The sequence below is a fragment of the Pyrus communis genome, chromosome 5, assembly GCF_963583255.1.
Source record: "Pyrus communis chromosome 5, drPyrComm1.1, whole genome shotgun sequence".
Lineage (NCBI taxonomy): Eukaryota > Viridiplantae > Streptophyta > Magnoliopsida > Rosales > Rosaceae > Pyrus > Pyrus communis.
This window is the reverse complement of record NC_084807.1, coordinates 25749453-25767467: the sequence shown is the minus strand read 5'-3', so window position 1 is coordinate 25767467 and position 18015 is coordinate 25749453. Positions and strand designations below refer to the sequence as shown.

At 36.2% G+C, this 18015-nt stretch overlaps 1 long non-coding RNA gene across 2 annotated transcripts; it reads right to left on the bottom strand.

Moving 5' to 3' along the window:
• Positions 1–158: 158 nt before the first annotated feature.
• Positions 159–6290, bottom strand: LOC137733698 (uncharacterized). 2 transcript variants are annotated; one of them, XR_011068520.1, is made up of 10 exons: positions 6134–6290; positions 5940–6047; positions 5708–5834; positions 5536–5596; positions 4230–4658; positions 2931–2995; positions 2262–2326; positions 1421–1560; positions 1284–1329; positions 159–753 (listed from the first exon to the last, which is right to left on the bottom strand). It is a non-coding gene; the product is annotated as an uncharacterized lncRNA (long non-coding RNA). The 2 variants fall into 2 exon arrangements; XR_011068521.1 differs by having other exon boundaries at positions 159–729.
• Between the last annotated feature and the right edge of the window lie 11725 nt (positions 6291–18015).

Genomic DNA, 18015 nt, shown 5'->3' with positions numbered 1-18015 from the left:
AGGTAAAAGGGGGTACTGCTATCAGAGTCTCCCATCATGGAAGAACATGAATGGCAGAAAGAAGGTTGCCGAAAAAAAAATTTAAAGAAAAGCTAGGGTTTTGAAACCTGCTCTGTATACCATGTAGAAGAAGATATATGGGCTAAAAATTTATTTCATTGATATGTGAATAAGAATATATACAATTACATTCCTTGCACAACAAGATATTATCCCTACAAGTTAGGAATACAATATAATTAGGATTACAATCACATTTGTACTTTAACTATATTTCTACTTGTTTATCATGTAGCGGGTTCTCGATGGAAGTTAGGGCAAGGTTATGGAGCAGAAGTGGATTCTCTGCCATCAACTGGTGCAAGAGCTGGATATCTCCTGTTTTAGAAGCCTTAGACAGTCTCGAATCCATCCTGGCAGATTATGTTAAGCTTCTTGCAAGAATTGATTTCCCTTGAATTCATTTATGTAATATATAGTATACAGAGATGGAGTTTTGGTTTTTTCCTCTTTCTCCGATTCCTCCTTCCTTCCACCTACTTTCCACTTTTTCCCCGTGTTTCCTTCCATCTTCCACCTTTTCCATCTTTTCCCCCTATTTTCTTCCACCTTTACCCCTGTTTCCCTCCAAGTTCCTCAATTCGGATCGGCTTCATCCATCATTGACTTTGGCTCTGACTAGAAAATGTGCCCGCGCGTTGCTGCGGGACTTGAATGCATCACCTTGAACTGCACGAATAAGATACATTTTACCTAAATGAAGAGAAGAATAGATGAGTGAATGCGGCAGTTGATACGTACTTATTACATCAATTACTATGACTAAATGACGTGTCAATTCCATCATTATGCAATAAAAAAACGTAGGGCTGACGAATATGACCAATCATTCTAACATTATTCCTAGCTTATCCAATCTAGATGACAGAAATGGCTAATTTCGTTGACCAATTAACCAGATTAGCTAACACTTCCTAAAGAGATATTCTTCATGCTTCACATCTCTTAACTGGAGCTGTAATAGAATTCTAGCATAGTATCCCCAATGCTATTGAATTGGATGACGGAAATGCTGAATTTCTAAATAGCTCATCATATACTTGTGATTTGTGAATGAAGATTTTGTATTCATGAATAACGATCAAATGCTTGACAATTATCGTGCTACGTAATTATCAATCACATATTTAAAATCCAGGCACAAAAGCTTTAGAAAGATAAATAAAAAAACCCATATAACTAAATAGGCTTTGAATATGCTATCAGGGCACATAATTATATACCTAAAAATGGCAACAAACCAGCTTCTTCCTCACACGACCCGACTTTCTGAAATTTCCCAAGAAGATAAATCCATTAGCAATTGAGAGAAATTCGAGATATATATAAATCAAGAAGCAGAGGAGCAGAATGTTCAAACCTAATTACACCAGAATCTCAAAACGACCGATGCCCCGGAAATAGCCATGCCCTATTGCTTCTCCTCGTTCCCAGTTTGCTCTGAAATGGGGGTGTGACTCATAGTTTGATCTGGAATGGGAGTTTGACTTCTAGTTTGTTCTGCAATGGGAGTTTGAGTTATAGTTTGCTCTACAATGGGAGTTTGAATCTTGACCGAATAAAATTATTGATCAAAATCGTTCTATTTATTAATGCTTGTTCAGAGATATAATCATACCAAACAGAAAGACTCAATCCATTGCTAACATCAGCAACCCTAATTTCCCACCAAAAGAACTTAGCTCAATAGATTTCTTAGGAAACAATTCTTAGTCGCTGCGAACCACGAACTACGCAACCGAAACAGAACCGGATTAAATAAAAGCACTTTGAGTAAAGAAAACAAAGTGAAATCTGTTTTCCATCCAAATAATCTTTTAGCTCTCCGTTCAACACTTTTGATATGTTTTATTTAAAATGGTTTCTGGAATCAGTCATCTCACAGGGTATTCTGACTCTCTTTTTCATTCATTTCACGCAAACCAATCATACATTTAAAATAGGGCTTGGATAGCCTAATGTAAACTACACAAAAAAAGATTTAGAACTTGGTTTAGCGGCTGAAAATAATTTGTGCCTCCAAATAATAATGCTTACCCATAACCTAGAATTTAAAATTAGCATTTTGTGGCATTTGGATGTGAAAACTGAAGCGGCAGGTGGCAGCAGTGGTACCAAATTACAATTCTAAATCTAGCAACAGAATCCGGCTGATAATTAACCCAGAATATAAAATCTAAATAAGTTAGAGCAAAAATCACCTCAAATCTTTGCTTCTCTTGTACTTTGGTATTATGGGGTTGACTTGTAAACGGTAGATAAAGTCCTGAAAACCAAGAATGAAAAGCATTCTTTCAGTTAACCAAAAACCATTCATAAACGGAGTACGACATGTAAACAAAAAATAAATCTTGGAAAGCAGACATAAACAAACTTCAATCACAATTACTTTAATACATATTTGGATACAAAAGAAAATTGAATTTATTAAATTTTGATATAAAAAACATTAACTAATGCAGGAAGAACATTTGTGCCTCAATGGCGTGAGAAGTACTCAAAACAAACTTTGTGATGTGTAAACAGAAAATGATCATGCTCTCCAACCTAATGCAGAAAAAAACATTTGAATTCTTCCATGATATCCATGATTTGCACATATTTATATACCAATTGAGAATAACAATTTAAAGCCCCCACCCACCCCTTCTCCCCCACCCGAAAAATTCACCTAAAAACCACATTAACCACCACAGTTTAAGAATTCAGATTACATTTTTCAACAAAAAAGAATCATCCTTCAATTATTAGCCTAAATATTGATATGCAAACACAATGTAGCAAAAGAGTTGTTCAATAGCTCATTTTGGATTATAGGAAGTCCATTCAAAGAACTGAAAAAGCATAAATGAAAATATTCAAGAACCAACCTTTTTTGGAAACCATTGGTTCTAGTCTTATGATCTTTGATTCATTTAGCGAGAACCAAATGAATCTGAAATAAAAAGAAACATGTTAGTTAAATCAACTCAGAATTCAAAACTAATATAGATTGACGGTGAAAAAAGGTATTCGCACACACATAATGCAATACACATGTGTAATATACAATTGAGTAAGATACTTTGATGCCATGTGGATCATTAACTGTTCCCTTGAGCCACAATTTTATTTGAATTAATGTACTAAAGATTAATGCTATGTACATTGAAAACGTCGAGTGATTGTTATATCAAAAGATTTGACCACACAGGTAGGCCATGCGGCTTTGGATCGATATTAGTACACTTACATGCAAAAAATTATGAAATATTGATTGGTTTATTAATAACATTAATGAAGATTCTTGTTTTTGGCGTGTCTCAATGAATGTTGTTTTGTTACGTCGTTTTATTACTTAACATTATTAGTTAGATTTAAATACATAATGTTATTGGTAACAGCATACAAAGTTTCAAAAAACAACATTGAACTTAACTAAGTTTGATGTGAGGATTATTTTGAATTTAAATCATAGATCTCTGCTCTAATCTGTGCACACACATCATACACATTTTAAAACAAATAATAACAATCACAAAAGAACCAACAGAGTGATGGCATAAAAATCTCAAGCATGTGGCGTCATCTGTCAATGAACAAAAATAAGATGTATCATGTATTGTAGAGGAATAGATAACTGAGAATTCCATTCAGAGTCACCACAATGACAAAAAAGAATAGAAGCATGAACAAAAACATGCAAAACACATACAATGTGTTTTTTGCATAGAGGTTGTAACACTGAAAAAGTAGCAGAGCAGGAGGAAAAAGAGAAATGGGGAGCAAGGTGGTAGCCAAAAGAGAAAATCAGAGTTATTAATATCTTCTTAGCTCTCCTAATTTAATAATTTAGACTCAAAATAAATTCTGTCAGATGTATTTCCGAATCCATGTTTTGAGAAAGATGGTACTGTCCAAGAAGAGCAGGACTTTTCCTTTCTAAAAAATGGAAGCCAACAACAATCATGAATAAAAGTGGGCAGAGAATATAAAATTCTACTTGTCTTTTCTTGTGGCTTTGGTGGGTTTGGCAAATGGTTTTTTTTTTTTTTTTACAGCAATGGACGGCAGCAAGAAAGGGGGACAGCAGACAGGCAGCAGAAAAGCAAGAAATAATCAAATTGGACTCGAACTTACCAATTTTCTATTCAAATAAACTGAAAAAAAGGAGTTGGAATCAAACTAACCTCCGTTTCTATATGCAGCAAACTGCATCTTGTTTTTGCCTTCGTTAGCAACATACCATTGGCTTTGTACACACCAAAAAAACACAGTAAACACCTCATTCATTACTAATAACCATTTCAATTAATTTATTATTTAGACAAATTTTTCAACGATTCCGAAGCTCAGATAAAATCTGCAGGAGAAAATTGAGATTATATGCAATTGTATGTCAAATAACCTGAAAAATACCATATATCCAATATTAAGTGCATACACCTATAAACTAATCTTTATATATTCTTTAAAATAATACAGATCAATGTAATCTAAAACATTGAAAACATTATCATACAATTAAAGAATAACGATGCAGAAAATTTTCTTTCCATTATTTTCAGATAACTTTCCAGTCAACAACCATTTCTTTTATCCCATTTGTCCAACACCACCTGCATTTCAAACAAAAAGGAAGAGTTTAATAACTAATAATTTCAGGCACTTTCCAATTTTCAGCTATGATAAAGACCATGGATAATTTATTGTGTCCATTTTCCTGCCATCTTAAGTGGCCAGAAACTGAAAATTTGTTATCAAATGTGTTAATGCTGCAATATATAGGATGACGGAGAAAATTCCAGTGAAGATTGGTTGAGGAAATTTACAGTGTCACTACTCGCCTTTAGAAAGATGTCTTTTCTGGAACCATTTCAAAGTGTTTAGGATCCCAAAACCCGTAATCGATTATAGTGTGCCTAAAATCAAAAAATGACCTTCACAAAAACTAACTCAAAAACCCTAAATCCCTAAACCAGATTAGTGTGGTTTCATCCTGTTAAAGATACGAAAAATGAAGCCATTCAAGCGGTTAAGATATCTAGTAATGATCGTGGAGATACGCGGCTGGAAGAAGATGTAAGATAAAAAACTTATTAGTATGAAATGAATCCAATATCCTAATGTAAAGGAAATTACTCATAGTAGAAATTCTGAATGGACAAAGTTTTGGCTTCCCTTTTCGGCTATACTTGATTAACTGGGAACCTTTTTTTTAATGCAATCAGCGACTTCATGAGAGAGAGAGAGAGGAATATTAGGTGAAAAGTAGTATTGCCAAATCACACAGAGATCAAAATCTTGAATATATATGTTTAACCATATCAAACATCATTTTGTCGAAACCAACTTCACAAACACCTTCTTCTTCTGTTTTCAAATTTTCAGAAACACAACAATCAACTATGTTTTCGAGAAAATTAACAAAAAAAGAAACCCTCTTTGATTCAGTTTTCTCAACAACCAAACAGAACCTAAAAATTTCAAGCTTACATTTTTGAAGCGAGCCATGGATAACGTTTGCAATTTCAGCTCCGTAGCTTTGTGATCAATACTGCAAAAAATTAAAACAAAAAATTATACGCATTTAGAGTAGAAAAAGAATGAATTTATGCTAGGGATTCGCCAGATAATTAAAACTAATTGAAAAATTAAACAAAATTACCTTTGGGCGTTTAGGGTTTTGGGGGAACTCTGTCTCTGCGTGAGGTTATAGACGAAGGAAGGAGATGACTAAACGCGCGAGGCAAATTAGGTTGGTTTATTAGGCGCATCCGAACCGTCTAAACATACTAAGGAAATCAAGATGCATCCAAAACACAAACAGTCAAACTGGAATGCGCATGGAGAAGCAGAAGAAGAAAAAGAAGATGAAGAGGGGGTAGTCGATAGCTTACCCGACACTGGTCGTGGTTGGAGTTGACAGAAATCAACAAAGCCCTGTGCGATTTCATCGTTTTGAGATGTGATGGTCACATCATGATTTTATCACCTGAAGGTCGACTCTTCCAAGTCAGAAAACAGAAAAATTAAAATTCAGGAACAATAAACTAACAAAAACAAATTACAGAAGAGGAAAAAATCAAATTACCTAAACAAAAATCCATGATTATTCCATGAGTGCTGATTCTATAGGTTTTAAAGGGGGAAGGTTTTTTTATTTGAGATGGATGATGTTCGATCTGGGGATTTTAGGTGAGCAGATTGAAACTGAGGGAGAGAGAAAGAGAATGATGAAGAGAATATGATCTGAGGGAGAAAGAGGGGAGGAAGAGAATGGTAAAGTGACGATCGCACCCTGCCTTTCCACGATCATCAACACGCGGCATCAAGATCAGCGGCAGAGAGAGATAGTGGCAGCTTCGTAAATAAACTGAAATGTGGTCCAAAACCCTGTTCATATGAATAGTGCGATTTCCCCTCCTACTTTAGACTAAAGTAATGTTCACACCACCTTTTCCTTGCTAGTGGGTTGCTTCTTCTTGTTAATTTCTTTCGATTTGTGTAATAAAATAAACATAGTATACCGAGGTTAACTTTTTTTTTTTTTTTTTGTTAAGTAAATAATAAATAAAAAGGGCAAAAGCCCAAAGAGAAGTGTAATGATATAATCAATTAAAGTTAATGGCAGTTGCCAATCAATCCTGCTGGAATTGCGATGGCGAGAGAATCTTGCTGACACTCCTAATCTCAAAATTAGAGAGATTTCATTCAGGGTAATGTTAGGAGACTAGATTTGGAGATAAAATTTTAGAAACTAAGGAATGTAGAAATTGATGATTAATTTATTACTTAAACATTGATAAACGTGCTCATTTTATTTGTGACACAACATTTAGTTTATTAGTTTTGTATTCAAATTTAGTCTCCCTAGCATTACCCATCATATATACAAATGAGAAATGTTATGGAAACTCTTTCATAAGTGGAACTATCAATGAATTCTTTGCCATCAAATGTTTTTAGCATAATTTTCATGCAAACATTATAAAGTATTGTACCAAAAACATAAGATAGCAGAGAGTGTTTATGAAGAGTCTCACTTTGAAAAAGTATCAAACAAACATGTGGTAGTGATAGGGATGGCAACGGTTCGATTTCGGGACAAAAATGTTATATCTATCTCAATTACCATGAAAATTAATCATATCCATAACCGCAAATTAATCATCGTAATTATCCATAATCATACCCACCGGATAACGGATTCTCCATCTCTTAACGGTTATATCTATCCTTGTCAATACAAAAAAATATATTCGTTCATTTGATGCAATATAATTTAGTGGCTAAATTGGATTAATGGTCCCCGTGATGATAGGATAAACAGAAGATTACCCCGGTGGTGAAAAAAAATCGGATTTAAATCCTTGTGGTGAAGTTCGTTAGAATTCAAGCCCAAAATTAACATTTTTGTCAACTCTCCATTAACCCAAAGTTAACAATCTCACCCTTCTCTCAAAGATTCCATTAGATTTTCGAACCACAAAGCCTGCTGAGTTCAACCTTAATTTTTTGATGAGAAAAAGCAAAAGATGAAAGGAAAATTTCGTAATACATAGCAAATGTATGGTGTTTATGATAGTACGAAGCTGGAGTTTCTATGATGAATGCGCCAACGATAGGCCTGGCAAACGGGTCGTGTCTGTCGTTTTCGTGTAACACCTGTTATCTTAACGGGTCGTGTCGTGTCACACCCGTTATGACCCGTTAAGAAAAAAAAATATTTTTTTTTAAATTTGCACATATCACACATTGCCACATAAATATTACTTCAAAACATTAAAACATTTGTCGTTTAAGTACTATATCTACATTCGAAAATAAGAGCCTAATAAAAAAATAATACATACACTACTATTCTAATACAAATATTAAATGTGCAAGGATATGCAAAATGAAAGAGTTTTTGTTTTCAAGATTGTAAGTCTTTCTCAAAAGTTTACACCTCTATCTACAAAATCTTCAATTTACATCGATCATCATGAAATTGTATTGAAACTTTGGCTTCATCTATTGCCTTGAAGAGTTATGTTGAAGATGTTTTCAGTAAGGTTTTCCACGTCAGAACTCTCTTCTGCATAAACTAAGTATAGAAAAACCAAATCATATTCGTGTTTTTCAAAATATTTTTTTTTTGTGCAAAATATATTAAAATAAATTCGATCTTCAAGTGAGAAAATAGAAAAATATCTTTAAATTTAGGTCTTAAATCATTGATTACAAATGTTTAAAAATGAATTATAATATATTTTGCACAAAAAAAATATATTTTGAAAAACACGAATATGATAGTTTGTTGTTATGGTAAGAGAAATAAAAGAAACATTAACAAAATAAAATAAAATAAAAATTGAAAGGGGAGGGATCGGTATGAAGATAGCGACTTTTTGCGATATCAGTCGCTATGGTTTTAGCGATTATCTTTAAGAAGAATAGTTATCAAAGTACCGATCGTATCATTTTCTTTTTTTTTTTCTTTTTTTTTCTTTTTCAATTTAAGTCTTAAGTCATTGATTACAAATGTTTAAAAATGAATTATAATATATTTTGCACAAAAAAAAATATATTTTGAAAAACACGAATATGATAGTTTGTTGTTATGGTAAGAGAAATAAAAGAAACATTAACAAAATAAAATTGAAAAGGGAGGGATCGGTATGCAGATAGCGACCTTTTGCTAAATGAGTCGCTATATTTTTAACGATTATCCTTAAGGAGAATAGTTATCAAAGTACCAATCGTATCATTTTCTTTTTTTTTTCTTTTTTTTTCTTTTTCAATTTAGGTCTTAAGTCATTGATTACAAATGTTTAAAAATGAATTATAATATATTTTGCACAAAAAAAAATATATTTTGAAAAACACGAATATGATAGTTTGTTGTTATGGTAAGAGAAATAAAAGAAACATTAACAAAATAAAATATAAAAAAAATTGAAAAGGGAGGGATCGGTACGAAGATAGCGACCTCTTGCGATTTTAGTCGCTATGTTTTTAGCGATTATCCGTATGCAGAATAGTTATCAAAGTACCGATCGTATCATTTTCTTTTTTTTTTTTTCTTTTTTTTTCTTTTTCAATTTAGGTCTTAAATCATTGATTACAAATATGACAACCCGTTCCAAATTTTACATTTTTATTTTATTTTAAAAGCGTGAATTTACGAAATTGCCCTAGAGGTAAGGACTTTGACTTCCGTTGACCATCGACTTGAGAGATGTGGGACTTATTCTTTTAGCATATCCTCGTAGTACTCGTTGATACGAATGTATAGGCGAAAGCCGTTTGCGCGTCCGGATTATAACGGTATAGTTACGGACGTTTGAAATTGGTTATTTAAAGGTAGTTAAATTATTTGAACTCCCACCTTGTGGGAAGACTAACCAATCAGTTTTTAAGCAAGAAAATAAGGGACCAATCGACAAAAAGAAAGGGAGGAGCAATCAGAAATTTAGGAGAAGAGAGAGAGAAGCTGGCAGCTTCCCCAAAACCGTGATCCGACATGCACGACCACCCATTTTCCAAGGCCGATGCCGGCCAACTCCGGTGGAGTTTTTCGATGCCACCACCACCATCTTGAAGCTCTCATTTCCCTCTACAAAACCCACCCAAGAACCACCTTGATTAACCATGGTATGGAGCGGTTTGAGGCCACGAATGTTGCCGAAAATCAATGGTGCTCCGGCCACCCTTTTCGATTTTCCGGCAAATCGGCAAAGCGATGGCCGATGCCACCACTTGGGCTTTGTAGCCCATCATCCCAGGAGAAAAACCCAACCAACCTTGACCCCGTTGGACCACCGTAGACGACGAATCGACGTCGGGAAGTTTTAGGCACCCGCCAGCTTCATGGGCAAAATTGACCATCTTCCGTCCACTTTTGGACTTCGTAGAAGGTATGAAAGTTGCTCCACTCACTGAGATCTTCATTTCTGTGAAGTTTGAGAATTTTTGGAAATAGTTGGATTTTCCGGCGAGTTGGGGCGGCCGACCGCCACCCGCGGCGGCACGTGCGGCGGCGCGTGGCCAGTGGGCCTCCAATGCTATTTTTAGGCTATGTCAAATGTCTTGAAGTCAGTTTTGTCATTTGAATGACGTAGGTTGATAGTTGGAACCTAAATTCGTTACGATACGTTACTTGTTAAAAATGTGAATCGATGATCTGACCGTTGGATCGTCACCAAAATGGGATATATTATAATACTTAATATGTAAAGACCATAGGAATTTACGGATCAGGAATCCGACTTACGGATCTTCCTGAATTGGATTTGTAAGTTAGTAAAATAAATGTTCATGGCCACTTGTTTTAGGCAATTGGCGGAGATCTGACCGTTGGATCGTAATGAAATTTTAGTATGTTATTCTAGAAACATATTGTGGATCGTTGGGAGTTGCGGATTGGAAATCTGATATGCGGATCTTCCAGGTCAAGTTATACAAGGTTGTAAACCCTACCGTCGATCTTTGATCGACGGTTGACTTGTGGTCAATGGGTATCAAACTATTTTAGAATGTCGTTGAGGTTATGTTTTATGTGAATTACGTACTCTTCGGATAAGAGTTCTGAGATGTGATTTGATAATTGGTCACAGGGACCAATCATTCAGGACGCCTCGATGTGTGCGCTAGAGAATCATAGCGTGGACTCCAGGTAAATGGATCTTTTCCTTTTTATCGTACATATTATTGAGAGTTCTACCGACACTTTTAAATTGATTAGGTATATTACTTTCATATATAATTATTGTGAATGCTTGAAGTACCTATATGAACTACGAATGGCTTGATCCCTATTTAGGGTACGTAGGCAGTCTAACGAGACGTTAGATGCAGCCATAAAATATTTGAGACAAAAGCCTTGCTTGGGAAATTGAGTAAGGCGAAGGAAATTGGTAAAGGCAAGTTTTAGTTTTATGAATTAGTTAGCTAAATTAATGTTAATTGGGTCGTCATGGATAATTATCCCTGAAAATAAGTAGTTTGGGAGTAATGCGTTATTGATTGTACACTTCTCACTGTATTGTTTATAATTGAACATGCTACGACATGGTTGAGTATTAGATTGCATCATAGTATATCAATATGTATATTACTTGCATATAATTATTGGGAATGCTTTCAAGTGCAAAGGTGAACTCAGGACACCCAGGTAAGTTCAGGTGAGTTTATGGTACTAGTTGAATCGATTGCGTTATAGCATGACTACAGTTATGTGTTAGGCAACTTCGATACTGTCGTACTGGTTGCCATGAGTTGCACATGTTATATTGAGATGCATTGAGAGCTCATAAACCTGCACCCCGGTGTTAGTGCTCCCGCCAGTGGCCAGGGCACAGTCCTTCACGTGATGTTCACCTCCCGCACCTTACGCTCACCTTGGATCCAAGGTAGGTGCACAGTCCTGTCGTACAGACCACTTTAGGTGGTTCCGACTCGTAGGTGACCCGCGATTATTCGCCCAGTCTTCACGTGATCGTAGCACTTGAGCGTATTTATTTACACCCAGTCCTGTCGTACAGACCACTTTAGGTGGTTCCGACTCGTGTGCAGGTATACTTATTGAGCTATATGCTAGCCAGGATTGATGAGATATAGATAAGTCGTACAGGTCACTAGAGGTGACTTCGACTTATATGCTAGCCAGGATTGATGAGATATGGATAAGTCGCACAGGTCACTAGAGGTGACTCCGACTTATATGCTAGCCAGGATTGATGAGATATGGATAAGTCGTACAGGTCACTATAGGTGACTCCGACTTATATGCTAGCCATGATTGATGAGATACGGATAAGTTGTACATGTCATTTTAGATGACTCTGACTGATATATTACTTTGTATTGATTTAGTTCATTTGGCCTACTTATTAATGTATGGTGGAGTTAATGGCAAACCGTGGTTTGGTCATTTCTGAGTATGGTTTGGTCATTCCTCCATATCCCCACGACATTAATCAAAAGCAAGGTCCATCTAGAGTGAGGATTCATTTAAAACACATCAAAGGAAGCCTCGATTTTATCTCTTCCCTACTTCCACTTTTGATCACGTCACAAAGGGAACTTCTAAATCACATCACCCGAAGAGGTTGATTACATCCCACTTCTATCTTAGTGGTCTTCACAAGTGTCTTGTTGTTGAAATTTCAACACCCATTTTAAGGAAATAACTATTGCCAATACTTCAATTTTTAGAGCAAGAAGAATATTGTTTTCTACTTAAGTAAACAACCACCAATTAGAACATCATATAAGCGTATCATTGGTTTAGCATCACGATTATTGAATTTCACATTCTTTACATATACCACATATCTCGAACTGCGCATATAAAAAGATACTTCCTAACTCCATTCATACAAAATGATTAAAATCATTTGAACCATTTCTTGTTAGATTAAAGGTAACTCTATATCAATACTCATATTTCCCAACTAAATAAAATATGACATGTTGGAAGTGTGCGAGAGTAGATACACGATTGTGCACTCATAGATGCTAATTTAATTCTACTATTGCCTCTGACAGAACTTAGCTTGTTCCAAAAAGTAAATGTAATAAAAAGTTCTAAGATCAATGAAGATTTGGACACACTTCTACATAAGAGTCCCAATCAATATTCCAATGAAATTAGAAATTGTTAATTCTAGGTCATAAGTATGATGGTTCATCTTTAGCGGTTCTACCACCGAGAAACATAAGCGTTAACATACTAAGAAAGTCTGAATCCGAATTGACTTATCACATCAATCGACAATCACCATGCATCATCAAAATCTCCCCAGAGAAGTGTCATCTAGCCTTCGAAATAAGGTAATGACTGTTGACTTTAGGTCAATGAATAAGATGGTTCGTTTCAAACGGTTCTAATCGTGAAAAAAAATAAAAGCAATATTCCATCATGTTGCCAAACCAACTTAACAATGTGGTGATATCCGTGGTAAGGTTTTTGGGATATGACGCCAAAAGTATACGTCCTCGAATTTACAGTACTACTAACCAACTCTACGACACGAACTAAAAGGTCTTCACAGTTTCCTCGACACTCATAACAATCTAACAGTGAGATATCATCCCGCATTTCGATTCTAATGTCTACCTATGGAAGTGATCGAGAGGTGGTTAGTCAAAGGGTTTTCGTTTACATAGATAAGTGATAGGGTAAAAACAACAATCAGGAGTTTACCGTTCTATTACAAAGCTTATTTCTAAGCTTCCACGATCCTAATTTATTCGGCTCAAGCGAAGTAGTTCATTGATCCTAGGAGGATTTGATGATTGCTTTTCGGATTTCTACAACTCCCAGGATATGACAACTTACATTCGCAAGCCAATTCTCACCCATTTAATAAGTACAACCACAAAAGCAAAAAAACTGGAATAGCGTTGATTGAAAAATCCCAATGCTAGAAAAAGACCTTGCCTAAGATCTACTTCCAAAAAGACTTCATTGACATTCGATCTTCCTCCTAAAGATCCAACATGAACCCAAGTATGCTTGAAGATATTAGTGCTAATAGGGACCGACCAATAATTATCCCTCAGATGATCTTCCACGAAATGTTACTAAGAAATCAAGACTAACTAAGATTTCCAATCTTTAAAGAATCAATACTAACGGCGGTAGGACAATGATAGAATTATTTGGTAATATCTCTGGCGATACATGATTATCAAAACATTTACTTAGGCCATCAACTCGCCTCACTTTTATACCTTTCCTCCACAAGGAAAATCTTCGTTTTAATTCTAAGGACAACCGCCAAAATGATTTTATAAAATGTCGTGAAGACAACATAATTGTCCAAAACTTAAGAAAAGTTAGCATACTTTTCCATATTCGACGAGGTGGCATCATTTGAACGTCAAACACAAAAACCAAGAGTGCTCACATCACGCGTGTGATGAACACAATACTGCCCAACATATGCTCTGATACCAAACTGACACACCCCGACCCAGAAAGTCCACTTGGACCCTGAATCAAGCTGTGCTGGCCGACACCTGGAAGGTGACGAAGCCATAAAATGTGATAGTGTATAAAAAGTGAATGAATTTGAATATAAAAGTGTCTAAATACCAGAGTGCGCTATGAGTGGGAGCGAACCCATTTCACACGCGATGTCAGAGCATAAGTAAGGTACAGTAATGTGGGTAAGAATCATACCCTCAAAAATATCCATCAATACTAAGATTCGCCACATATTCTTGTCGATACAAACTCAACAGCTAAAACCTGGAGGGCACCAAACATAAGGTGTGAGTAAGCAATAAAACCAAGCTTCCCAAAGTTACTACCTCTCTAAAAGTAATGCCCCTAAATGTAAAATCCGTATCGTTTTCCATAAGACAGTACAACATATATACATATATCCAAACCATACTCAGAAATGACCAAAACCACGGTTTGCCATCAAATCCACCATACATTAATAAGTAGGCCAAATGAACTAAATCAATACAAAGTGATATATCAGTCAGAGTCATCTAAAATGACATGTACAACTTATCCGTATCTCATCAATCCTGGCTAGCATATAAGTCGGAGTCACCTATAGTGACCTGTATGACTTATCCATATCTCATCAATCATGGCTAGCATATAAGTCGGAGTCACCTATAGTGACCTGTACGACTTATCCATATCTCATCAATCCTGGCTAGCATATAAGTCGGAGTCACCTATAGTGACCTGTACGACTTATTCATATCTCATCAATCCTGGCTAGCATATAAGTCGGAGTCACTTATAATGACCTGTACGACTTATCCATATCTCATCAATCATGGCTAGCATATAAGTCGGAGTCACCTATAGTGACCTGTACGACTTATTCATATCTCATCAATCCTGGCTAGCATATAAGTCGGAGTCACCTATAGTGACCTGTACGACTTATTCATATCTCATCAATCCTGGCTAGCATATAAGTCGGAGTCACCTATAATGACCTGTACGACTTATCCATATCTCATCAATCCTGGCTAGCCCATAGCTCAATAAGTATACCTGCACACGAGTCGGAACCACCTAAAGTGGTATGTACGACAGGCCTGGGTGTAAATAAGTGCTACGATCACGTGAAGACTGGGCGAATAATCGCGGGTCACCTACGAGTCGGAACCACCTAAAGTGGTCTGTACGACAGGGCTGTGCACCTACCTTGAATCCAAGGTGAGCATAAGGTGCGGGAGGTGAACATCACGTGAAGGACTGTGCCCTGGCCACGGGCGGGAGCACTAACACCGGGGTGCAAGTTTATGAGCTCTCAATGCATCTCAATATAACATGTGCAACTCATGGCAACCAGTACGACAGTATCGAAGTTGCCTAACTCATAACTGTAGTCATGCTATAACGTAATCGATTCAACTAGTACCATAAACTCACCTGAACTTGCCTGGGTGTCCTGAGTTCACCTTTGCACTTGAAAGCATTCCCAATAATTATATGCAAGTAATATACATATGGATATATCATGATGCAATCTAATACTCAACCATGTCGAAACATTCTCAATTATAAACAATACGGTGTGAAATGTACAATCAATAACGCTCTACTCCCGAACTACTTATTTTCAGGGATAATTATCCATAATAACCCAATTAACACTAATTAACTAACTAATTCACAAAACTAAAACTTGTCTTTATCAATTTCCTTCGCATTACTCAATTTCCCAAATAAGGCTTGTGTCTCAAATATTTTATGGCTGCATCTAACGTCTCGTTAGACTGCCTACGTACCCTAAACAGGGATCAAGCCATTCGTAGTTCATATAGGTACTCAAGCATTCACAATAATTATATGAAGGTAATATACCTAATCAATTTAAAAGTATCGATAGAACTCTCAATAATATGCACAATAAAAAGGAAAAGATCCACTCACCTGGAGTCCACACTATACTTCTCTAGCACGCGCATCGAGGCGTCCTGAATGATCGGTCCCTGTGGCCAATTATCAAATCACATCTCAGAACTCTTATCCGTGGAATACGAAATTCACATAAAACACAACCTCAACGACATTCTGAAATAGTTTGATACCCATTGACCACAAGTCAACCGTCGATCAAAGATCGACGGTAGGGTTTACAACCCTGTATAACTTGACCCGGAAGATCCGCATATCAGATTTTCAATCCACAACTCCCAACGATCCACAATATGTTTCTAGAATAACATATTAAAATTTCATTACGATCCAACGGTCAGATCTCCGTCAATTGCCTAAAACAAGTGGCCGTGAACATTTATTTTACTAACTTACAAATCCAATTCAGGAAGATCCGTAAGTCGGATTCCCGATCCGTAAATTCCTATAATCTTTAAATATTACATATTATAATGTATCCAATTTTGATGACGATCCAACGGTCGGATCATCGATTCACATTTTTATCAAGTAACGTATCATAACGAATTTAGGTTCCAACGATCAACCTACGTCATTCAAATGACAAAACTGAATTCAAGACATTTGACATAGCCTAAAAATAACATTGGCGGCCCACTGGCCACGAGCCGCCGCACGCGCCGCCGCGGGTGGCGGTCGGCCGCCCCGACTTGCCGGAAAATTCAACTATTTCCAAAAATTCTCAAACTTCACAGAAATGAAGATCTCAGTGAGTAGAACAACTTTCATACCTGTCACGAAGTCCAAAAGTGGACGGAAGATGGACAATTTTTCCCACGAAGCCGGCGGGTGCCTAAAACTTCCCGACGTCGATTCGTCGTCTACGGTGGTCCAACGGGGTCAAGGTTGGTTGGGTTTTGCTCCTGGGATGATGGTCTACAAATCCCAAGTGGTGGCATCGGCCATTGCTTTGCCGATTTGCCGGAAAATCGAGAAGGGTGGCCGGAGCACCATTGATTTTCGTCAACTTTTGTGGCCTCAAACTTCCACATCCCATGGTTAATCAAGGTGGTTCTTGGGTGGGTTTTGTAGAGGGGAATGAGAGCTTCAAGATGGTGGTGGTGGCATCGAAAAACTCCACCGGAGTTGGCCGGAATCGGCCTTGGAACATGGGCACCCGCGGTGGGTGCGGGTGGACGAAAACCCATTTCCTCTTTTTTTTTTTTTTTTCTTTTTTTTTTTCTTTTCTCCCTCCATTTCTGATTTGGCTTCCCCCACAAAGTGGGGATTTAATTTAAATAAACACTAACCTTGAATAACCAATTTCAAACGTCCGTAACTATACCGTTATAATCCGGACTCGCAAACGGCTTTCGCCTATAAGTTCGTTCCAATGAGTACTACGAGGATATGCTAAAAGAATAAGTCCCACATCTTTCAAGTCGATGGTCAACGGAAGTCAAAGTCCTTGCCTCTAAGGCAATTTCGTAAATTCACGCTTTTAAAATAAAATAAAAACGTAAAATTTGGAACGGGTTGTCACAATTTAAGTCTTAAATCATTGATTACAAATTTTTAAAAATGAATTATAATATATTTTGCACAAAAAAAAAATATTTTGAAAAACACAAATATGATAGTTTGTTGTTATGGTAAGAGAAATAAAGGAAACATTAACAAAATAAAATTAAAAAAAAAATTGAAAAGGGAGGGATCGGTATGAAGATAACGACTTTATGCAAAATCAGTCGCTATTTTGTTAGCGATTATCCCAAAGTAGCATAGTTATCAAAGTACCGATCATATCATTTTCTTTTTTTTTTCTTTTTCAATTTAGGTCTTAAATCATTGATTACAAATTTTTAAAAATGAATTATAATATATTTTGCACAAAAAAAAAAATATTTTGAAAAACACGAATATGAAAGTTTGTTGTTATGGTAAGAGAAATAAAAGAAACATTAACAAAATAAAATAAAATAAAAATTTGAAAAGGGAGGGATCGGTATGAATATAGAGACTTTTTTGCGATATCAGTCGCTATTTTATTAGCGATTATCCTTAAGAAGAATAGTTATCAAAGTACCGATCGTATCATTTTCTTTTTT